Source organism: Struthio camelus, chromosome 8 (genome assembly GCF_040807025.1).
Source record: "Struthio camelus isolate bStrCam1 chromosome 8, bStrCam1.hap1, whole genome shotgun sequence".
Lineage (NCBI taxonomy): Eukaryota > Metazoa > Chordata > Aves > Struthioniformes > Struthionidae > Struthio > Struthio camelus.
Window position 1 is genome coordinate 19,331,425 of NC_090949.1, and position 24,635 is coordinate 19,356,059.

Sequence of the window (24,635 nt, forward strand, 5' to 3'; positions counted from 1 at the left end):
TTCAGCTTAGACCTGCCCCAACTCTCCCTCTGCAGATTCATCTATAAAAATGTCCATATGAAGAAACAAGTTTCTAAATTGGTTTCAGTTGATTGTATTTTGCTGCTAACATTAATGAGCCTGCTTTGGTTTAAGCTTTTTAGAAGCATTTTGAAGACCAAGAGGAACTAGGTAGCAACCTACTCTCATTAGGTTTTCAAATGCTGTTTTAACTATTATTAGGCCTTATCTGCACTAGTGGAGAAATAATATAGGATTACAGCTACAATTCATGGAAACAGAAACTACCAGTGTAATACCTAATTTTCAAGTGTCAGACTGGTCCTTTACTGGCAAGCACACATTCTTTCACTAATCCAGAACACCTCATTGGAGGTTGGTTCTGAAATTTCTACTCTATGCACACATGCAATCCCACTTTTGTGTCATTGAAATTGGACTCAAATGTTCTGTTCTTAATATCTGTGTGTGTTTCTCAACCCTTCTTAACCCATCAGGCAACCTTTAAGATAAGCTACCACCTTTCACATAGTCTACACACAAATGGCAGAGTCACTGTTGGCCGAATTAGAAATCAGAGCTAGAGTTCTGACGTGACTGGCCAATGTCTTAATCATGTGGATTTTGCTTTCTCCACAGTGGACGGATCATAAGCATTTTTATATGGCATTCACTATTGCTTATGGAATTGGGCCTTTTAGCTCAAGTAGAAGTTTGGATGTTTGATAAAATGCTAAATAGCTTAAACCTCTTATTAAAATTGTGAGAGCTGGCAGCATTAGAACTAAAATTCAGATAGCCTTATGCTACCAACTTTACTTGTTCACGAATAAATGTGAAATATAGTAAAACATATTACATCTTCTATAGGTTAATACTTTTATAGAATTTGGTATTTTCCTTCCACTGTTAATTACAGAATTGAAGCAGGAGCTGGTGTTAGTTAAAAATAACTGCTAGGGGACAAAGGATAATTAAGCTAATGTGATGACCTTAAAATAATTGTGTACAATAAAATATATTGTATTTAGCAATAAGTATAGAGGTAGTATTAATATTTGCTTTTTCATGTTTTTATTGTTTGCATTTCGGTGAGCATGGAGCAAATAGTACCAAGTCTTAGAAGTCTGAGGGTTGCATGGGATAATAATGTTTCTTGTGTTTAAGAACAGTGGAAAACTGTCCATACATGTTCTGAAATACCAAAACTTGACTTTATAAATGTATCTTTTCAGAAAACAAGCTTAATTCTCAGAAGCATAACATTAGCACTCATTAGGGGACTGAATGCTTCAGGGTACTGCTAATGAAATTCATAGCTTTTTGCCTGTGGGCTAACAGTTTGAATTCAGTCTAATGCAGTAGAGATTAAAAATTGTCCTATTTAATGGCCTTTTAAAAATCTCTAATGAGATGAGTTTGGTGGGTCTCAGTCCCATATAATAAACCATTCACTGCTTTCTCCTGAACTGGCAAGCTCAAGAGATACCCAAAATTTAATGGATTCTGGGGAAAGATTCTGCTGTTACCATGAAAAAAAAAAACAAACCTGAAGCAAAGCAAAAACCTCTATTCACACTAGTTACATGAGCATCAAACAAAAGCATTGCTTTTAAACATTATGTACTTATGAACTTTATGTAAAGTCTGTAAATTAGCAAAGTAGCTGAGCACGTGACATATGTTGCCATACATGGACCTATGCAAATTTCACATGACAGAGACTCACAAAGGGGTATCTACACCTGTTCGTAAGATTATACCAACATATTAAATGTTTAAATATCTGTGGGATTCGTTTCTATCAGAAAAAAATAGGGTCAGAAGGGATATCTGCATTTATAGAAAAAAATGCTGAAAAAATGTTGATCACCTAGTGTGCCTCCATTAGTTCACAGCAGAATCAAATGCTTTAATCTTTTCTTACAATATTTATTTAGCTTAGTCTTAAAAAACTACATTAATGCAGTTTCCGGAGTGCTCTAGACAATATATGTCAGTTTTATTTACCCATACCATAGCTAAACTTGTCCTAATGTCTAAACGAAATTTATTTCAATGCAATTTGAAATCATTACTTTTTGTCCTCTCCTCAGTGAATTTAGTGAATAATGTATTTTTCTTGCCATAGTCTTCTCCTCTCTAGACTAAGAAATCTCAATCATTCCTATTTTCAATTTGGGTCATGTTTTTCAAAATTCTGATTTTTTTGGCCCTTCTCTGAACTCCTTTCTGTTTGACTTTTTTGAAAGACACGTTTGTTTTGAAATGCAGAGCCCAAAACTGGACACAGTATTCCAGCTGAGGCTTTACCAATGTTGAATTTGAGCAGAATTTCTTTGTATGTCCTAGATATGACAGTTCTGTTTACACATCTCTCTGTACTGCAGCTTTCTTCACAGCAGTGTGACGTCGTTAACCCAAGTTCGCTTTGTGATCTACTCTGATCCCAACCCCTTTTCTGAAGACCTGGTGTTTATTCATTTGTTCCCAGTCTTGTATTTGTACAATTGTTATTTTCCTACTTAAATGTAGAAGTTGGCACTTTAAGTTATTAAATTGCATCCTATTTCTGCAACCAGCTTGTCAAGAGCATTCTGAATTCTATTCTTGGCCTGCAGTATGCTTCCATCTCTGCCAATTTAGTATTGTCTGCAAATCTAGTAAGTGTAAACTCTACTGTATCATTCACATAATTGGAGACTCTGGTATCAGACACAGGACATATCCACCTCCAAGGAACCACATTTTCTATACTATTTTTCACAGTGAAGCATTGCTGATTATTTTTTTGGTAGTCTTGCACCACTGCAGAGTAATTTCATTATGATTATATTTCTTTTGCTTGCTCAATTAGTAAAGTTGACACAATGTCAAAAGTCTTATTTAAGTCAAGCCAAAACAGATCTACTGCTATTCCCATCCCAGGTCTTGTTACACTGTCATAGAATGGAATGAGTTTGGTTTGATATGATTTTCTTGGCAAATCTACGTTGGCTGTTACCTTATCACTTCATTAGCTATCATGTATTTAAACGTGTGTGATTATTTGCTCCAGTAGTTTTCCAGGAATACAGGTTGGAGTGACTGACAGTAGGAACACTGCCTATTCTATCTTTCTGAATTATAGGTGCTATGTTCTTCCTTTTCTTCTCTTCTGAAATCTCAGCTGTCTTCACGAGCGCTCAGTGATGATGACTTACACCTCTAAAGTTGCTTTAGTCTTAAGGCTCTAATGTGAACTCCTTTTGGCCTAGCCAACTTGAAGGAAAAAAATCAAACTTATCAGAATAGTCTCCAATTTATCCATTTGCTGTTATCTCCCGAATCCCTGCCCTTTTGTATCAGGGTTAGCCATCAGAAACCTTAATCTGAAGCAAAAATGGCACTGTATGCTTCTATTTGCTTGATGACATCTCATACCTTTCCCTTCCTGTTGAATAACAGACCAACAATCCCTTGGTTTTCTTCCCTCTCCTTATGTTGTTTGTTTGCTCTCATGTTTCTTGTTGCTCTCTCACATTGCCCTGTCATATCTTTTGCCAATCATAGCTTTTCACAGGAGTCAGCCTTTTGCACTGGCACAGCAAATTCTTTTGTACAGCTCCTTCAGCATTTGACCTAGTTTTCCACTTTCTGCGGGAAAGGCACTGATAAGCAGCTGACACTCCGACTTCCCATTTCCGAGCCTGGTGTGGAGCTTGGCACAGGTGAGAGGAGGCCACACTGGGGGTGAGGGGCAGGTGCCTTTGGCAGTTTGCCTGTTGAAGAACGGTCTTTCTGCACAATTGTGTCTCGCAGAGAATTGCCTCCCGCCTGCGAGAGACGGTTCCTACTTGTCCTCCGAGCCTTGCCGGGAGCGACCCTCTGGAGCCGACCTCCGGGGCTGCCGCCCGCACTGTGGGAGCCGCGCGCGCCGTTAACGGTCGCACACCTGGCTGGGCGGAGGGGGCGCGCACCTCCCTCCCTGCCGGCGCGAGTGCCTGCGGGAGGGGGCTGGGGTGCGCCAGCGCGGGAAGCCGCGCGCATGCGCGCTCCGCCCCCCCCCCGGGACGCGTGTGCGGCTGTGTATGTGTGTATGTGTGAGTGTGTAACCGCGCGCGGAGGCGGGGTGGGAAGCTTGCGGGATGACGTAATGACGCCGCGCGCAGGACGTAACCCCGGTGTGACGCACAGCTTGGCGAGCCCGTGAGTTTCCCTTTATGGTGTTTTTTTTTTTTTTAATGCCCTTCCCCCCCACCCCCCGCCCCGCGCTGACAGGGGGGAGGGGGCGCGCGCGCGCGGCGCGGCTCGGCGCAGAGCGGGGCGCGCGCGGGGGGCGGGCTGAGGCGGGCGCGCGGGGGCGAGCCGGCCGCCCTGGCGGCGGTTGGCGGGGCGGGCGGCTGTCCCCGCCATCCTGCCGCATCGGGGAACATGGCGGCCGCCTCCGACCTGGTGCGGCACTGCGACTCGGCCGCGGCCGCTCGCGGTGAGTGGCCGGCGGCGGAAGTGGCGCGGCGCGGCGGGCGGGCGGGCGGGCGCGGGAGCCCTCCCCTAGGCCTCCTCTCGGTCAGCCTCCCCCGGCGCCGCGGCCCCGCGCCCCTCCCGTGAACCGGCGAGCGGCCTGCCCGGTGCCCCGGCCGGGCCGGACACAAAGGGCTGTGCTGAGGAGGGTTTTGTGCGGTCACATGAAGCGGCGCAGCCAGTGAGCGCGGAGCGGGGAGGGGGGAGCGGGCCGCCGCCATTGCCAGGCGCGGAGGAGCTGGGCAGCCCGGTGTCGCCTCGGCGGGCCCAGCGGCGCGGAAGAGCCGCCCGGGGCCGGGCCGCCCGCAGCGCGGGGCCGCGGGGAGCCAGGTAATGCCCCGCGCGGCGCTGCCGGGCCGCCCGCGCCGTCGCTCGCAGGGGCGGCCGCCGCGGGGCCGGGCCGGGAGGATGCCGTCGCTCGGGGTAGCCGGGGTCACCCTGGGGGGCTCCGGCAGGCGTGGGTGGCCTCCCGTCGCCCGCCCCGGCGTGCCAGGGCAGCGCGGCGGGTGCTGCCGGGCGGGCTCGCCTCCTGCTTGTCCCCCTTCCGTGCCGCCCGTGCCCGCTCTCATGCGGGTCGCCGCACCCGCTGCCCGCCCGGCGCGCGGCCGTCCCGGGAAGGGCTGCTGCTGCCGCCGCCTGCGGAGCGGGGTGACGCCCGACGCCCGCCCTCCCCCTCCCCCCCCCCTTCGTTTCCTTCCTTCTCGGCGTGAAGCGAGGTGGTCTCTGAAATGTGTGTCCTTACAAAGGGCTGGCGGGTTCCCGGCCCGCTGTGGGACTGACTGACCGGTGTGCCCTGCGCAGGGGACACTGCCGCTGTGCGGGACGCCCGGGCCGGGGTGATTAACAGTGGCGAGGGAAAAGTTAACAGTTCAGGTGTCAGAGTTGCGTCTTGGGGCTCCTGTCTGCTTCAGGGTCTGGTGATTTCTCTGACAAAGTTTGTATTACAGCAGGCTGCACTAATGAGCATCCTCTTGACCAGGGCAAGTTCTTGCTTAAAATCTGAAAAGTTTTCTTTCTTCAGATGGCTTATATGTAACCTTTAGTCTGTTGAGAATACTTGTGGTAGTATGGGCTATAAACTGACAAGTCGTGATGGTAACGAAAAACAAATACGCTGTACCAAAACACGTTTCCATCGGTGTTGTATGGGTCTGGCCTTTTAAGCCAAATCTCATTTGCAATGATATTCTGACATTTTGATATCCCTCCTCTAGCACATAATTTAATTAAGAAGGTTGTGTCATGGAACTAAGCTTTGAAACGCATATGGGAATGAATGTGCGCCAAATTCAGAGTAAGAAGCCATTTCATGTTGTATAGATTAATAAATTAACACATGGGACAAACACTCTAAGAGGTTGAGAAGCATCTCTGGAATTCCACCATGGAATTTTATGTTTGACTGAGAAGTCTGTACAATACATTATATCTCTGTAAAAGCTGCAAAATAACTTTTAATTCAGATTGTAAAACAAATTTCTGAACAGAAGATTCTTCACAGTTAAAAGAAGTTAGAGAATTTTGGCAAATTAATATGATTCTTCTGTGTAAACTTCTTCACTACCTGACTTGTTCAGGGCAGGTAAATTTGGACTGATTTCACAGTGAAAACTAGATTTTGAGAAGCTTTTAATGGGTCACTTTGATGCAGAGAAAATGTAGCAATTGCCTTATTGGAGAGGAGTGTAAGTAGACCGCATGGAGGAGCGGTGCAGTGTGAAAATCCTATTACACTGACTTATCAAAGCTGATGTTGCAAACCTGTCTAATAAGACTGCAGAGGGATGTGGTGCAGAGTTATACATGAGTTATAACCAGCTTTGAAAGAAACAATACTCAAAATACTATCTTAAGATGTTTCTTCCAACATCTAGCATTCAATCAAATTGACTGTTTCCTATTTAAAAAAAAAAGTTATCGAAGGAACAGGAGTCATGTGAGGGGTGGGGGGAAAAGTTACTAATTTCTCCAAAGAAACTTTTATTCATTTTCCCTAATATGTGATTTTTTTTATGTTAAAAAGGTGGCATCATCATTGTACCGAAATCAGAGGAAAGGAGTATTCCTTTGTGTATTTTTTTTTGAAATCTCACCAAGTCCAACAACTGTTTTATATTGTGTAGCACTAGAAGGTGTACGCCTAAGAAAGCACCTGAAAGTTCTTGAGTGAATGCTAAAAGAGAATTCTACCGTCTTGAAATCTCAATAGGTGACCTGGCTAGTCTGAAGAAAAGGCACTGATGACTTGGAGCATCCTTGGAAGCTTATTTAGTAGAGCAACAATTGATTGAAACAGGAGCATCAGCAATTGAATAAACAGGATGTTAAACAATAGTGGCAATGCTTTCCGCTTTAAAATAACAGAGTAGGCTGAATTTCAATATGGATACTGAATTAAAGGGTTGTCGGTTGAATTTCTTATGGAATAGTTTGTGCTTATGCTTGTGCATGGGTTGTCAGTGGAATTTCTTATGGAGTAGTTTGTGCTTAAAGCATAAGTACATATTAGCAGAACCTATTAGGTCATATGCTTTTTCTCCCCCTGCTCCAAGCCATTTAAAGTCACTTCTGAAGAAAACAGAACTGAAGAGAGAATGTTCACTTTCAGACTTTTTAACAACTTGCAATAGATTAGAGAATTTAAAATTGAGAAAAAATGTAATGTAGTTGTGTGACTTCTTTTTGCAGTTTCATGTGAAGTTGGTTTGAATGAAAGTTCTTTGAACAGTTACTGACTGGCCATGTTTCTTTGGGTAGTCTGGAACTCACTTTTATTGTGTTTTTTTACATTTTAAAACAATGTATCTTCAACAGTGTTCAAGTAATGCAGTTGTTAGAGGACTGTTTTAAGGGTTTTTTTTTTTTTTTAATTTCCATCTTTCCTTTTTCTACCTAGGGGGCTATTCTAATATTATGGTTATTTTTAAGCCAGGATGAATTGGTCTCCTCTGTGCTCCTAAGTTTAATATACTGCTCTGTGCACTCAGAAATCATGGGAAACAGTCATTTAGTAAAAATAGGTTATATCTGAACAAAGCTGCACTTGCTTAAATTGACTTTTAAACTGATTTAAGTTGACATAGCCTTCAGAGCATGATTCCTTCAACTGAAACTAGTGTCCACGCTTCAGAGTGTAAAGAAATTCCTGATAAAGTAAAACAAGTCTTTCTTCTCTGAAGATACGTTCATAAATCTTTCTGAGCGCTCTAAATATAAGCAGTTTTTTGATAGCAAACAGTTTTTCTTTTCATACTTCTTTTTTAATATTGATACAAGCTTCATATAGCTACTGGAGGAAGAATTTAAATTACCCATGGAAGTTGTGGATATTGGTCATTTTGGCTCCGATTCATAAAGATGCTACTAGACTACTAAAGCATTCCATGTCACTTGTGGTATCAAGAAAGAATACCCTTTTCATACTTAACTTAAACAAACAAACAAACAAACACTTTTATGCTTGAATACCTAAATCAAACTTGTGTTGGTTATAGCAGCCATTCACACAAGCAGTGATGGAAGAACAGTCATGCCCGTGTCACTTGCGGAACTGTAGGAAGGCTTCTCTTTCTTTGATATATGAGGATGTGAAATAGTCACTGTGATTTTGATTATTTAAAAATTGTGAGAAACAGACCCAAAACTACAATAATAATGTTTCTGCAAGATTTAATGTGCTGCTCAAATCACAGCTGTCTGTCAAGAAAGATTATTTAATTAATGACTTTGTTTAGACTTCTAATGTGTTTTTTTAATTGAAAAGAATATTATAATCATAGGATTAATCATGTTACCTAGTATGCAATGTAATGTAGAATTTTGTCTTGATAAGAATTCTGTCCAGAACTCAGTAGTGTTTACCCTTAAATGGTGTTAGTTCATTGCAGGAGAGAGAGCTTTTTTTAATGTTAGAAGTAAGCATAAAAGTCCAAAAACAAATGAGGATCTAGTTGTGCTACCCTTCTTTCACTGTTCAACTGTGTACAGCAGCTGTTACGGTGATAAAATGTTGCAGCAATGCCCTTATGTTGCCAATGAGGTTAAAGGGGGGAAAGACAGTGGCTTAGCAATGAGTATGCATTTTTGTATTTGTTACACTAAATATTAACTGACTGAATTAATATTTCTTTGCAAACTTGGTAACAGAGAACTCGCACTCAAGTTGGTGCAACTCTAGTACTGTTGGTATGGGAATTCCTGTTTTTAGGAGTGACTAAATCCAGCAAATGGAAATGGTAGAGCTTGTTGACAGTTATTAATTGGTACTGAGTGCTTAATCTTACATATAATGGACTAGTTGAAGGATAGTGGGGTATTTAGTAATTCAGTATTTCTTGAAACTTAATCCAGAGGATGCGAAGTTCATACTTAAGTTAGAATAAAGGTCAGACTGCTGAACTTAAGAATATTTCAGGCCTAGTGAGAGTGTGTGGTAACTGTTTTCGGTATGCCTAACACAGCAAGTTAGATACTTATCATACTTTAAGAAAATTTGTGAAGTTGCCATCTTATTAAATTGAAGCCTTTTTTTATAAAGGGTCATTATTTTATGAACTATTTGCATGATTCTATATATATATGTGTGTGTGTATATATATATTTTTTGGCCTGAAACCTTTACTTTATAATATTACGGTCTTCAAAATGCAACTGGGGGCAGGGGGGGGAAAGGATGCTTACTGGAAAACAGGTTGAAAAGACAGGTGCTTTTATTGGTTTGTCCAATTGTAGCTGAAGACAGGAATCGAGATCACCATAATTTTCCCAGTTTTCTGGGCTAAATGCTAACTTTACCTTGTAAAAACACTTTCCGCAACTAAAGTGACTGAACATAAGCCAAACAGTATGCAAGTTGTACATCTTGCATAATTTACCTTTAAAAATGTAGTTTAAAAGTTTTTACCTGAGTTGTGTGGTGTGTGTGTGTTTTAAGAGTGGAAGAAACAATGACTTTCTTAACAAAAGTGATCATTGTAATGTTAAAGTAGTAGTGAATCCCTCTTTCCTGCTGATTCACGACCTATTCTTTTGGTGCCTTAATAGTATGAATTGTGCTTTACCCTGCTACCTTCCCAGTCCAGCCTCTTCATAGGGGCAGTGATGGGGATTTTCACTCAGGATTTCTTTTCAGCAAGGGAGTATAACTGGGGCTGGAGGACTGCTTTTGGGAAGGTCTGTTACTTATGTCTGCTTCTAAAGCATGGTGGTTCTGAAACTGCTCTTTGCTGCTGCTGGTAGGAAGTGGTGGTATCTGTTTCTTGTCTGGATGCAGTCAGTGAGGGTGATGGGTGGGTGGCTTTTTTTTTTCCCCTCCTCCCCTTTCTGCTCTTCCTAGAGTATTCTGGCTGGAAGGTTGCGTGTTTGGATTTTTTGTTGTTGTTGACTTTTTTGTTTTTCTTCAGGATACGTCTGCTAGAGTAGCTGTCCTCTGAATATTTTTGCTATTTTCTACTGATTCCACCAGGCTTTTGTAGTAGCATTATCAATCTGAAATAACTCTTGAGGAGTAACTTTCTGAAAATGCTTGCAGTGTTTATTGATCATAGCTTTTTTTTAATCCTCAAATGTAGGAATGAACAGAAGCTTTGTGGCTGTGTAAAGTTTCAGAAGCTATCTCTAATACTAACTTTATTTTCCAGATGTATATTTTTCCAGTTGTAAGAAGTGTAAACTTCACAACAGTTATATCCTAAAAATATACCCTCACTGCTAAAATGGTGATTGTTGGTTATTTGAATGTTTGTGATTACTTTGTTTACGAAAAGCATGTATTGTTATGTATGCTCTTAGGAACCTTCAGCAAAAACTCTGGCTCCTGTGTTACCCCTGTACTGTTTTTTCTCAGAGTTTTTTGTATTGTTACAATAAGTTGACTTTGCATTAGAGAAAAAAACTTACATTACTTTATATCTTTTTATATATATATATATATATTTTTTTTTTTTTTAACAGAGGCCAGCCTTTGCCAGAGAAGCTCCAATATAAATAACTTTGTTTTTTCACACACGAGTTCTGCTTTTTGTTGTTTTAATACCAGAGCTGTAATGAGTGTGTCTTCTGTGAGAAAGTCTTGATTGTATCCCTGTGTGTATGTGCTATCACTGTGAGTGGGAAGTGATAGTTTTACAGCTGGCTTCTCCCAGGTCTCTCCCACAGTGAAGTGGGTACTTTGTCCTCTTCCGCTTAGTTCCTGGTTCTTCCCCCCCCTCCGCCATCAGTGAAATCATTCAGTCTTCTGTTCTCGAGCAGCCCTTTGAAAACTGAGAACCTGTTGCTTTAATAAAAATTGCATTGTATAAAAATTATAATAAAAATAACCTCAGAGTTCTAATTTACATTTAAGTGTTTAATCTTTTGTGAAATTGAAAACAAAATACCAATTAGATAGTGCCCCCTACTTAGGTATCCATTAATAGAGAAAAAATATTATGGTATGACAGTTTCCTTTTGGGGCAGGGAAAAGTGGGAAAGATAAGCTTGGGGGCATACGATGGTGAATTACCCCAGATTAGATGTGAAGAAAAAGGATGTGGGCTTTGGAGCAGTCACAGAATGGGAGGAGATAGAGTTGCATGTTTAAAAATACAAACTGAACTGAAATGCTGACCAAACTGAGGTGGAAAGGTTGTGGTGGTGCCTAAAACAAAGATGACTGTGGATACAGCTTTGACAACTTAGTGTGTTTTGTATGTTGTTTTTCCATCTTTACTTTGGAGAAACCTCCAAAGGTTTGTTTTGTCTGACTTGTTAGCTTGCAAGTGCCTTGGGATAGTGGTTGTCTCTTTTTCTGTGTCCTTATAAAGCCTTGAATGTATTCAGCAACAGAGCAACAGATGTGATGAAAAGTGGTAGGCTTGTTGAACTACTTCAGCAGTTATTCTTGCAGACCTTTCCTTTTGTTAGATTTTTTTGAAATAAGGTACGTCACTGGTGTTCAGTGCTGTGTTTCTGTGAACCATAGGCCCCTGCTCTGTTCAGACTTTTTAGATGATGAGACTTATGGCTAAATTCACTGTGATTCTCACTGCTATACCTATGGCAGAAAGCTGTAGTGGGTACTTGTCGGATCAGAGGTCCATTTCCTTTGCTGGCATGTACCAGTATCGAAGGATTGCAGTGGAAGAGGAACAGCTCGTCCAGAAAAACTCTTTTCCTGCGCTACCACTCTGCTGTGATTGAAAGCTACTGTTGCTTTTTACCATTGTACCAGCAGTAATGGGCATTAACAGGCATAACTTATTTCTGCACGAGGGGGAGAACCAAAAATGGAACTCAAACCATTTGAGTTCCTATATAACTAAAGTGTCATACTATTTTCAAAAATACCGTGCAGATACTTCAATAAATCATTTAAAAAAATCTTCAGAAGAAGAAAACCTTGTCCATTTTGATCTTCCAAGAGAAAAAAAGTGACTGCAACCTCCTAGAAAGAGACTGTCTTTGAACACAGATGATACTTTACATGTCCAGCTGGGGTAGCAGAGGTTGCAACGTTTCCCTTTTCTGTGTTCTGCACCTCTGCTTTTGATGTAGAATTCTGTAAAGTTTGTTTGGCTTGAGATAAATGGATTTGGAAGTTTAGTTATTAAAAATGAAAGAATAGTTGAGGTTGGAAGGGACCTCTAGAGATAATCTAGTCCAACCCCCCAAAAAGCAACTTGAGAGTTTGGCTTGCGTTTTTCAGTCCGGAGAAATTTCTGCACGGTTAAGCAGAGGAAAAGATATCCAAGAAGTAATCTAGTAAGGCTTTATGACCCCCGACCCACCCAAAAAAAAAAAAAACAAAACAGAGAAGTTAGTTCGTAATTGTGGGAGTTGTGTGTGGTGTACATGTGTCTCCCTTTACTTATCTATTTGGATAGATCTTTAAAGACATTTATGGAGAAAGAAACAATTTAAATTTGTTTATTTTCCAGTGTAAGAGTATTGGGTTATGGAGCAAGATATGCAGTTATAAATTAATACATTACTGTTGATACAGCCTTTTAGTAAAATCAAGACATCCTGGTTCTATAGTCCATTCAGAAATCCAACAGTATCAGGAAATTAGAGGGATGAGTTTACGCTTTTGCATAAAAAGTAATAGTGTCTCAGCTGAATATTTTTTTAATGCAGTTTGGTGAGTGTTAATTGTGATTTTTGTTTTTTTTTTGTCTGTTAAGCCACAGAGAAAAATTTTTTTTTTTGTTTGGCTTCTACCAGGTCATTATTTTGATACTTAGAATGCTGGATGTTCTTTTAAATGAAATTCTAATTTATATATTTCAAATTAACTTGGCTTTAGGTCCATTTTTATAAGCTGCTCCTGAAGCATGACGAGGCATATTTTCAAGGGATGTAAATATCTAGGAGGGAGAATTACAAAAATAATCTTTGGTGTGTTTTTTTGTGAACTTGGTAAAGCAAAATCTTTTCCCAACTTAGTAATGTTAATACTAGGGCCCTGGGTGACTTTGTTCAAAATTGTCTCCTTGTGACTTCACTTTCCCCAAAACAGAGTTATCTTAACTTTTTTTTTTTTTTTTTTAGGTTATGAAAGGAAATGCACCTTTTAAGTCACCTCCTGGAACACTACTTTCAGGTGGCTTCTACCGAAGTCAGCAGGAAAAAATTTGTTACGTGTTTCAGGCTGTCCTTCTCTTCATGTTTTTCTGTTGCTATTGATTCTTTAGCTTTTGTTAGTGATCTTAAAGGAGATTTTTAGCATCCAGAAGCTAGAACAAAAGCTGTGTGATGTTAAAATCAACAGCTTGTTTGAAAAGCTTTAAAAATACATAATTTTTAAAATGCTACTATAAAGCACGAACTCTTGTCACCAATGCTTTTATATTCAAATTTCTCACGTGTCTCTAGTAGGGTATCCGCCTTAGTAAAAAAGGCCCATCACTTTTTCTTATGGTCTTGTCCTCAATACAAATTTGAGTGTTTTATGACAGCCTGTGCCTCATAAAGAATTAAAAAGACACAAATATTAAATTGTTTTCCTCTAAATATAATAAATTCCTAATAACTTTTTGATGGTTTTAAATATATTCAAAACACAGCGTTTGTTAGAGTATTCTTAAGTCAAACTTTAGAGAACTTGGCCTGTTCTTTGCTGTCACTCCCTTGGTTTTCTGTTTTGTTTGTTCTTTGACTTTTCCTTAGTCCTGTTAACCTACAGGTAAAGACAGGTTCTTTTTTAAATGAAATTTGTAGTAATACCTTATGTATTTCCATTCTTTAAGCAGAATTCAGGAGAGCAGTTTTTGGTTTGTATTTTCTGTGAAGCTTTTAAAAATTGAATAAATAGGAAGTGAGTCAATTCTGAATGTGTTTTGTCAGAATTACTTTGATAAGTATGCTCCTATATGTTGTCCATAAACTTCAGGAAAAGTTTCTCCCTCTCCTTTAATCCATTTAAACCAGAATCACTCATTTTCTGAGATATTTTGTAAGTATTCAGCATTGATTATCATTTTTTTTCAGTGTTCTGGTTGAAAACAAAGATGAAATACCAGAGAATTTCAACTTGTATGATTTCAGAATTCCAAACAATGATCTGAGATAGTAGTTTTGGGCCAGTCAACAATAAAATAATCAACCCTATTTATGGGCCGGTGGATATGCACAGAACCTGTGTTAACTTTGACTTTGTTTTGTTTTCTCTCTTAACTCTGAGTGGTCAAGACCTATGACAAAGTTTCTTTAGTCTTGAGGGCTCACTTTCATTAGTTTCAAGAACATTCAAAGTTCAGACCACTTAGCACAAATAAGATAAACCATTTACTTGCCAGAAGAAAGTATTTCTTAGTGTCGTGTGCTTTTTTTTTATGTGTAAGGGAGGGTGGGAAACAAACATTTCTTTGCCTCAGTTGAAAACCTTTCTTTCATGTCTATATTCTGAAATTGAGTTATTATAGGAACAACTTGTATCGAATGATCTTTATTTCCTACTCTTGATTTTATACAACCTTAGCTAATGTAGATTCAGTTCTTTTGTGCCCTCTCCATAATCCAATATAGTGCATATTAAATATGCTTAGGGTCTACGTCTGTTTATTAAGTTATTTTTGAAGTTTTTGGTTGGGAAATCTCTTCTGGGTCAGGAAAACTGAACTTACAAGATCAAATGCTAAAGTACTGACAAACAAGCATATGTTACTAAGCTCCCCGCTGGATTAGGTGCCTAACCTACAGCCTGTGGGCTGGATGCATACAGATGAGAACAACTAATGTGGCTTTTTTCTCTCTGCTGTCTTTTCTGAAAGTTTTCCGACTTCTCTGTGGGGGTGTCAGAGGATGTTCTTTGTAACCAGAACCAGTGTCATTCAGTGCCATAATTCACCCTATGATGGAGGCATCAGTATTTTTATCATAAGATCAATATTTCTGAAGAGTAGCAGTGTATGTCACATGACCAAAGTGGAATGTATAGGAAGGTGGAGATCAGGTGATCAGACACTCACTACGTAACAGAAAAGACATCCCATTACATGACGTGGCAGGTATGTTATGACCCTTGAATATATTTGTTAGAACATGTTTTATTGCTCTGTTTTATTGGTTACATATCATTATACATAGCTAGTGGAAACTGGGCCAGAAGATGCGTATTTGCATATATGACAAGGCAGCAGAAAAAGTATAGTTTACTGTATGTATGCAAATGAAGGGAGATAAGTCTGTATGGTACGCTGCATGCTTACACCTGAAATGCTATGTTCGGTTCTGGATATTTCAGTACTAAAACATACCTGCAAATTGGAAGGAGTCATTTTATCCATTGCCTCTCATGCGTTTGGAAGAATTAATTTAAATAGTAAGTAAAAGAACCAAAGATATAAGGCTTTTACTGAAATGACGACTAAGCAAAAGGAAATGAATAGCAGAACAGAGTCCACAAATATTTAGAAAATGCAAATGGTAAGAGAGGAGGATTACTGAAACCCTAATCTTGCAGTGATGCCTGCCTAGGACTGCTGTACTTTCTAGTAATCCAATGTAGAGACCCCACAGAAGTTTAATAAGCATATTGTAGGAAATAGACCTCAAGGTACTGCAAAACTTAGCTAGAGAGACCTTGCAATAGATGTTGGGAATATCTACTTCATAGCGAAATGTTTTCCATGGAATAATTTTTGAGTAAAAGCATAGTAGTGTTACAAATCACTAGGAAATTATACTATAGGAAACAGGCATGTATGAGGATGAATTAAATGAAAGTGTTAATAGCGCTTCTGAACAGTGAACACAAGGACGGTGAATAGGAGCTTACTAATTAAACATGGATGTTAAATTAGAGTTGATCTACAGCTCTGGTGCTGGACAAGCGTGGCTGGTATGGTAGGGCTTTAAAAATGGTAACTAGTCGTTTCTGATTACACTGCAGATATTTGGAGACACTTGTCCTGGTTTGCTTGCACAGGTGTGATAGTATAACCTGGGTTATGAAGTGTGAGTTGTTTTTATAAAAGAAAAAAAAACTTAATGCAGCTCTCTAGCATAAAGATAGATAAACTCAATTGATATAATGTTGCATTGCTACAGCTTAATAAAGTAGGCAATATTTTATACCTATCTGCATAGGCAACAGGCAATGTTGGAAGCTTAAAGTACCACCAAACCAAGAATGAATGTTAAGGAGCTCATTGAGGAATAGATTTTTGCTTTTTTTTTTTTTTTTAATTTTCAGCATGTGTTAAGGTGACAGAGCTGACAGTGTATTTTAACTTTCCCCCATCATCAGAAAGCAATCCTCTATCACAAAAAAGTGGCCTCCTGCAAAATGAAAAATAGGTTTACGTTACTAGTATGTACGTTTGAGTCCCCAAAGTGATTTTTTCATACATTGTAAGGAATAACATTTATACAAACCCAATTGGATTTGGAGGAAAGCAAAGAATTTCATAGCTCCTCTTCAAATCTGATAAGCAGTAGTTGAGTCCTATTGTAAAAAGGAAAAAAAATATATATATATATATATTTCATTTGAACAAAACTTGCAGCAAGTAATACTGTTGTTTATTTATTAGTTTATAATTTTAGATGGTTGTTTTTTTCATACTGAAATATTCATTATTACAACAGCTTACTCTTCTGATATGCAGGCTCTTTTGCAGTTAGCTGTGGTGTTCAAAGATGCTAATGCCCCAGAATGTCTATCCTGTCTTCTGCCAGAGGTTACCATCTTAGGGATAAAACATCTCTCAGCCATTCCAATTCACAGTTCAGCATTCACAGTTCAGCATAAACCTACTTTCGTTTTAAGCTTAAAGTAACTGTCCTTCAATTTGGAATGTTTACTAGCTGTGATAGTTTATAAGTGTGTGTTTTGAAATATTTCTGTAAAACTTCTAAGTGTGTGTGAAGTCTCCAGAAAATTTTTACTGGATTTTACATTTTCACACACATAGAAAATACACTTCCTTTGAGGCTATAGACATGAGATTCCCTTTCCTGTCATGGTCTAAGGGAAGTGTCAAAAATGCTGTCTAGACAGATGACAGCAGGCACTAGAGCTCGTGATCCTAGCATAGCTAACTGTTCAACTAGAACAAACTTGTGAGGAACTGAATTTGGACTTAGGATCCTGTTTTGTAGGGATTATTATATGCTAAAGTCTTGTTGATAACTTGCAGAAATGACAGTTTAATCTTTTCTTGCATTGTTTTTATGAAAGTATTATATATTTCACTTTCTTGTTAGTGTCCCTCCTCCCCCTCCCATTGTTTTCTCTCAAATTGCCCTAATTCAAGAAAGGGAGAATTTTTTCAGAGAAAAAAAAGTGAAAATAGTGCCACTTACCACCAATTTTGAGCTGCAGGATTTTAGGCTCACCATTTTCTAAAAACTGCACTGCAGTCTTAGGAAAGCCAGGAAAGCGTTTAAATCAGTGTCACTTTTAAGATTACAAAAAACTGCAGAAGAGTTAAACTGTGTGTGTGTGTTTTTTTAATCATGTTTCTAAATACAGAAAATGCAGAGATGTGAATCTAGTAAGAAATTGCTTTTGGCTACAGCACTGCTTTGACTTTGTAAGCTCTGGTCTGAGATGAGGTATTCTGTGGATGCTTTCTTAATGTAATGACCAGAGATGTAAGCCTGCTATGTAGGTAATATTGTATTGGACTGTGCTCTTACAGGCTGTAAGTTAAAATAATTCCTGCACTGCTGTACTTCTAGTCCAGTGTACTGCAAGCAGCTTATTCTCCTAAATGTAAGTTAAGAAGTGAACTGCAGTTCATTTGTGTAAAGTGAGAGCCAAGAGAGTACAGCATTGGAGGACACTATTAGGTAAGTACATTTGACTAAAGAAAACGGTGTAGAAGGAGCTGTGTTAGAGTATGTAGCTAGAGAGAAATCTATTGAACAGTTTGCCGCCTTTGGGTTTAAACGGAGATTGCAGTAAGAACTGTTGGAACAGTGTTAAAGCTGAAAAGAAAATGGCTACCAGAAATCATTGTTGCTACAGTAACAACATGGCTTGATTCTTAATGTGGTGTTTTCATCTACTGTTAGAAATGTGTGAGATATGTTCCTGTTAATTTCTCTAACATCAAGAGACTTAAATACATTTAGATGTTAATGGATCTCAGGAGACTTTTTGTTTTAGAATATTAATCTATAAAAATTTCAAATAACTATTTAAAAACATCTAGTTACTGCTTTCCTGCAAAACAGAATAATTCAGATTTAGTGGTTTTGAAGTGTATTATCAAACTTTGTCCTTATAAAATGACATGCAGAAACGGCAATTCTAAAGATAGCTCTTTGTGAATGTTTAAAAAAAAAAAAAAAACTGAGACTATTTCTGGAAGTATTTGATATCTATTAAGCTTATTCTAGTTTTAAAAAATTAAGCCCAACTTTTTTTTTTTTGTTTAAAGAACAAAAGCTTTGTTATGTTAAAGAAATTGTTATATCTTGAACTGAAATTTTTAAAAAAACAACAGCCCTAAATCTTGTTTCAGGATTTAAAAATAAAGCTCAGATTCTAGACTGGAATCTGTGCAACTATCTGCATAACTGTATTTCCTTTCATGATAAGGGCATAAATATATACATTGCAGCATAAACTTTTTGGAGGCTTTTTGTATGGATTTCTTTAGGAAGAGTGCAGTTATGCTGAAGAATTTCAGAAGTATCGCAATGAAGTGGTAAGTCAGGAAAGGGGTATGTGAAGCGTGATTAATGTGTGCAGTTTAATTGATGCATTTGTGTGTATGTCAGTATTACACAGGTGACAGACTTGATTACAGGTGTAGACTGAGAGAATACTGTGTCCGCTCTTCATCGGCGTCCCAGATGGGGGACTGATGTGGTGTGTACTTACCGCAGATGCTGTTTTTCCTGCTTTCCTTTTGGTTTCTTACGAAGTTTGCTGTAGATTTCCTGACTGAAAAGGCACCTTACTTATTCAGTAGAGATGGAGCTGATGTGCTGTTCTTTGTTCAAGGGACTTAACGTAAGGTAATTCTTACCAATGGCTACTGAGTAAAGAAGGCCTTTATTTGATACAAAAAAAGCTAAATGTGCAGCTGCCTAAAACTTGAAATGTAGTTATCCATACTTAAAACAGGTGATATTTCTTAAGTACCACACGTACTTTATTTTAAATGTGTAAGTGTACTTATTTTTATTGTACAGCCTTATTTCACATCCTTCTTCAGAACATCTTGTATGAAACTCTTCTGATCGATTTCAGTGAAATCTTGCCTGATTTACTGTGTCTTATAGATGTGTGCTAAATATAAAATGCAGCTTTTGAGACTGTGGAAAAAGGTACAGCATAAAAAACCATTTGGACTGTATAATGATGTTGCTTTGTGATACTCGGAAGGGGATGAATTACTTCACTGTACACAATGTTAACTTGAACGTTTTTTGTTATGCTTAGCTTTGTGGAAGGGAGTGGAAGCTGCTAGCTCAGATCTTTCTAAAACTTATTTAAAAAAAAAAAAAAAGACACAAAATGCATGTTTTCAAGCTAAGGTAGTTCATTCCTTAGAAAAGCACTTCAGTGAAGAAGCTTTCTGATCTGGATCTCTGACTGCTTAGTTTCAGCTGTATAACAGAATATGCAAACTTGAACTAGAAATGCCTAGGGAACCATAACCAACTTTTTTGAAGTGGGCATGATCTCTTTTAGCTGTGCACTTGTCTTTTAAAGTAGAGTGCTTGTAGTGGTCAGGGTGGTTGCCTGAATTTTCGTGTGCTGCATGTAAAGTTTATATGATGATATTGTAAAGGAATATACAGTAATTCAGACTGGATGAGAGGGGAATTCCATAGCAGGCGTTGAGGCAGTATTGCACAGATAATGTATTGAAGATATTTTGCTGACAGCATAGTGAAAGGAGTACTGCTCAATGTCAAGGATGATGCCAAGGTTATGTACAGTGGCATTGGTTAATTTGGATTGAAATGGATAGATGATGTCATGTTGTGTGTTAGCAAGCTTTTCCTGTTTGAGGAAAGCTGTTATCTTTAAGGAGCTAGTTCATGTGGCCAAGATAAACAGGTTGAAGGGTGACTGAAAACTGTACAGGTACGTGTTTGTGCAAGCGGTATGTTGACCTATAATTTAAAACCGGAATGATATAGAAAGAGGGCAAATTCTTTCTTTGCAGTTTATTGCTTTTTTATGATAATTCTTACTGTAGTGTATGCCATTTTATTTTGTCAGATATTGATGGACTGTAAACTTATTAAATAAATATCGGCAGTATATGCAATATTACAGCACATCTTAGTTTGGGGAGAAATGCATTGATAACAACCTTCAAAAACAATGCATTAATACATTCTGCTAAGTTTTGAAAACAGATGGAACTTCAAATCCTCCATCTTTCAATTGATACTTCAATTTCAGCTTTTTATGATGCCTTCATTGGTATGCTTATTATATATTTGTTTATTGGGCAGTACACGCTCAAAGCAAATGACTCTTAAATATTTTTAATTTATATTTATTTCCCCCTTATTCTTTGCAGGAGCTGCTTACACCTCTACCTGCTTAGAGGTGGAAAGGAAAGTAACCTTTTTAATAAATGTTATGTTAGTCCAGACCCCCCCCAGAATATTTTTCATCTGGTGGGTCTATTTTTTTCATTCGCGTTATATAGATTTTGAAATAATTAAATCAGTCATTTGACTTAATTGACAGTAAAATATAAGCTCTTTATTTTCTGCTCAAATTAGTTACTCTGACTACTTTTTTCCCCCCACTGACATACTCCTGTTAATGTTGCGTGCGTGAACTTGTAGTCATCTTGTTTGGACTGAAACAGCTTCACAGTCCAGTTATGATCAGTTCTGTTCATTTCCTAGACTGTTATATGTTTCCTTGAAGTTCCTCATCACCCAATACGGGGTATTGTCAAAAAGCAAAACTTTCTGAGTAGAAAAATTAGATGTTGAAACACTTCCACACAAAAATGCTGTGACAGCTTTGGGAACTGTGCATGTGCTTTTTACCTTGACGTGTAGATAAGGGAAGAACTATAATTTCTTTGAGCCATTTTTTTCATGTTACTCAAAAATCCAGCAGGAGATTCAAAATGCAGGAGGGTTTTGGTTTGGGTTTTTTTTCCCCCGTTTCCCTTTTTCACACTTGCATGCTCTTTTGCATGTGCTTTTTTGTGCTTGCACTCATTTTCACTCATTGAAGTTTCTTTGAAGTCAGAATCATTTCCAAGAAAAACACTTAAGCTTTATTTCTTTATATTGTCAAGCATTATGCATTTGCCTAATTTGATTTTTTGGACATTTCTGATTTCGGTAGGATACCTGTGCTTAAATACCATTTTGCAATAACTGTTATAAGAAAGTTAGCTTTATTGAGATTAAATTTGCCACACAAAAAAAAATTTGATTGTGTCATATATTAATCAGTTGACTTAAACTAAAGCTGCTATAGTACAGATTGAGCTAAGTTTTACAAATTATTAAACAATTAAATTTGCGATTTAAATAAAATTTCTTGTTTAAATTTGAGTTATTTAAATTGATCTTCGCTGAATCTTAGCTCTGGATATTTGTGGGTACTGAATGTAGATTAAGTTATTTTTAGACTTTTTTAAAGAGGAATCAGAGCATCAAAGTTCCTTGTGCAAACAGAGCAGGAACTTGTACATTTTGTACAGAGTTAGTCATTGTTGACTACTTGTTGGGAAAATGGCAATCTGGGTTTGCATTCAAAGAGCTATTCAGCTCTATCAACTTATTCAGAGGAGACTAGTCTCAGCCGAGTTTTCTGCCTTTTCAGCCTTCTTCGAGAATTACGTTATCCTTTGTAAAGTTGTGGGTACAGTTTAGCTGGGACTTCTGAACTTCTAACTTTTTAGAGTAGTCTCTGCTTTCTACTAGCTGTTTTTCTGCTTTGATTTTTAGAGTTATTAGATTTCTCTGAGATTACGGAAGGGTTCCAGAGCTGCGTCAGATATTGGGAAGATGTGTTTCTGTCTTCCTCCCCCCCCCCCCCCCCACCCGCCCTAAATTTAGCAGATAGTGGAGTGTTTAGCCATGGCTTATACCAGCAAAACCAGTTCTTCTAGAATAGCTTATTCTAGCCTTTGTTTCTTCCTCTTCCTCACTTTCCCTGTAAGCAAAATCATCTATAGTGGCAAAAACTAATTTTATGTTACCTTATACTTGTTATCTATGCCAAAACTATTCTCTATGCAAAAACTCCCTGAATTATATTCCTGACTGCAACTTTTCCAGGAGCAGGTGGTGGTTAGAGATAGTTAAGTGTCTTTTCACAAATAGGTGTAGAAATTTCAGTTGTTATAGGAAAGAATTTCTCTGTATTACAAATAAGGACTAAATACTAGATAGATCCATCAAAACTGTTATCAAAATTAGTGAAAGTTTTATCTAATCAGTTTACGCCTTTACATTGTAATGTTTTTAAACTTCTTTTACAGAGAGGACCATGCTTTAGTACATATTTATGAAGTAAATTTGAGAAATATTTGATTATGGTGAAGAAGGCACTAATATGTCAAATGGCAGAAGGTGGAAAAAAGTAAATCAGTCATAAGATGCAGCTCTAATGACCACAAGTCTTGCCAGAGGAATAGTTAGCCAAGTTGTGTGGGATATAACTCATATTTGGTCTCAATTATTTTTATAATTATTGTATAATGAATGGTTATGAGCTTGCTGCAGGAGTCATGGATAAAATGTTTTCTGTTGTATTTACAAATGTCAACGTAGTTATCTTAATTGTTCCAAGTTAGCTGCTACATCCAGACCTCAGGGTCATAAAGAAATGTAGCATCTGTGTTTCTTTATTATCCATGGAGGTATGTGTGCGATGTTACCTGTCTCTATCTTTGCTGTTTTCTTCCTACCTCCTGTTGTCTGCCCTTGTGAGAACAGGCTAGTTGCTTATCAGTGATCAGGAACCTAACATCTTTGCAGGAGTCCCTTACCTTCTGTGGGCCACTTTTTGCTCTGTGAAGGGTGAGGCCTCAAGGTGAATGTTCTGTAACTGTTTCTTATTTGCTTTGGGGTCTCCTTGGTGCTTGTTTTTTTTACTTGATGAGGGAGAGTCACTTTTATATTCATTTCCTTTCCTAATAATGAGAATTAAGGCAGGAAAAATTACAGCCAAAGCATTTGTGATTGTCGAAATCTTTGCCTTTCCCTAAAGAGTCTTGGAGAACTTGCCTCTCTTGGATCTGCTGATAAAGAAGTTCAAGTGCTCAGTTATTCCAAAGGTCAGCACTGCTGGAATGAATGGTAGGTGTTAAGGCTTGATTGTTCATGCTGGTAGGAGAAGAATCCTCCTTGACAGCTGAAACACCTTTGAGAGGGGACTGCTGGTAAAATAGCATAGGTTTGGTCACTTCAAGCAATGTGAGCTTCAGTAGTATTGCAGTCTGGGCCAAAATCTGATGTCTCAATGTGGATTGCGTTGTCTGCATTGAGATGTTTGTATGCCACGGCAGAAACTGTCTCCCACTGGGTGGAGTTTTGAATGCAGACTGTTTTGAAATTCTGAGCTCGGGGAGTTAAGCTGTTTCTAACCTCAAAGGGCTCTGCAGAATTGTAACACGGTGCTTAGGGCTGTGGTGGGCCAGCCCCAAAGGGCTATCTGCTGCTACTTTCTTTATAGAAGTATTCTTTTTGCCATTACTTCAGCCAGGAAACTGGACAATATCTAAATGATAATGGTCTATCTTCTCTTTCCCATCTCTTTCCCTTTGTGCCAGATATAGGTAGAGCATAGCCTCAAATTTATCCCCAAAGTAGTCTCTGAGCTCCATGTGAACCAAAGAGTACTTTCTTTCAAGTTTTCTCCAAAGAGCACACTCAATGAGTACAAGAGTATCTCTAGATAGGCAGTGTAGGGTAAGACTTTCCATTTTATGTCAAGGGACCAAATCTCATGGGTGATCCTTGAGGCTTTAGCCTCTGTCTTGGTTGGTCTGAAGTTGTGTGTAATCTTCAGTTATATGAGCTCAGTCTGCTGATGAAAAGAGTCTATCTGAACTTGAATCCAAAATCTTGAAATCTGTTAAGAATAGTTACTGCTAGTGTTTAGCTAACTGTAATGTTCAGAAGATGTGAGAATTGTTAGAGTGATGCGGCGAGATCATTTTATAAGAAGGCAGAGTCACTAATGTCATTCTTATTTGCAGTGAGAGAAATGTTAGGTTGGGATTGACTCTGACTCTGTGTAGCCAAAGTGCACAAATTTAGTAAAGCATCTATTTTAATGCTGATCTTAATGTTTGGTAACAGAAAGCCTAAGCAGACCTTCTTTCACCATTTTTGGAGGGTGTTTTGGCTCTTCATACATGCAGAGTATCTTGTTGTGGGTTTTGGAAACTGTTGCTTGACACCTTCTGTTGCATGTGGTAAGGGTCCATTACTATTTGTAAATAGTTTGTAAATAACTTTTTGTCTCTAGCTCTAGGCACATAAATATCTCTTTAAAATGTGACTAAAGCTTTTTTTTTTTGGTAGTCTCATTTGGGAAATGAGCATACCTTTTGTTTGTGTAATGTTAAGGTATAGAGGCTACAGTTTAATGTGGTATTTAGGAAACGATCCTGGAGCTAGGGGAAGACGGTTGGAAACTCGTCTTTTGCAGCTTCCTATTGCCTGACAAGATCTTTCAGAAAGCCCTATCTTTCCTT

The 24,635-nt window shown here is 38.7% G+C and overlaps 1 protein-coding gene across 12 annotated transcripts in view; it reads left to right on the top strand.

Annotated features, from left to right (window-relative positions):
* Positions 1-3,691: 3,691 nt before the first annotated feature.
* Positions 3,692-24,635, top strand: part of ZNF644 (zinc finger protein 644) — a 54,207-nt gene continuing 33,263 nt past the window's right edge. For 2 of the 12 annotated variants that reach the window (XM_068952533.1, XM_068952540.1), the window contains exon 1: positions 4,050-4,188. The gene's annotated coding sequence lies outside the window, so the exon portion shown is untranslated. Of the gene's footprint in view, positions 3,711-4,041; positions 4,189-4,297; positions 4,469-4,716; positions 4,834-24,635 lie in introns of those variants that run through there. The other 10 variants (XM_068952528.1, XM_068952535.1, XM_068952532.1 and 7 more) reach the window with 7 other exon arrangements.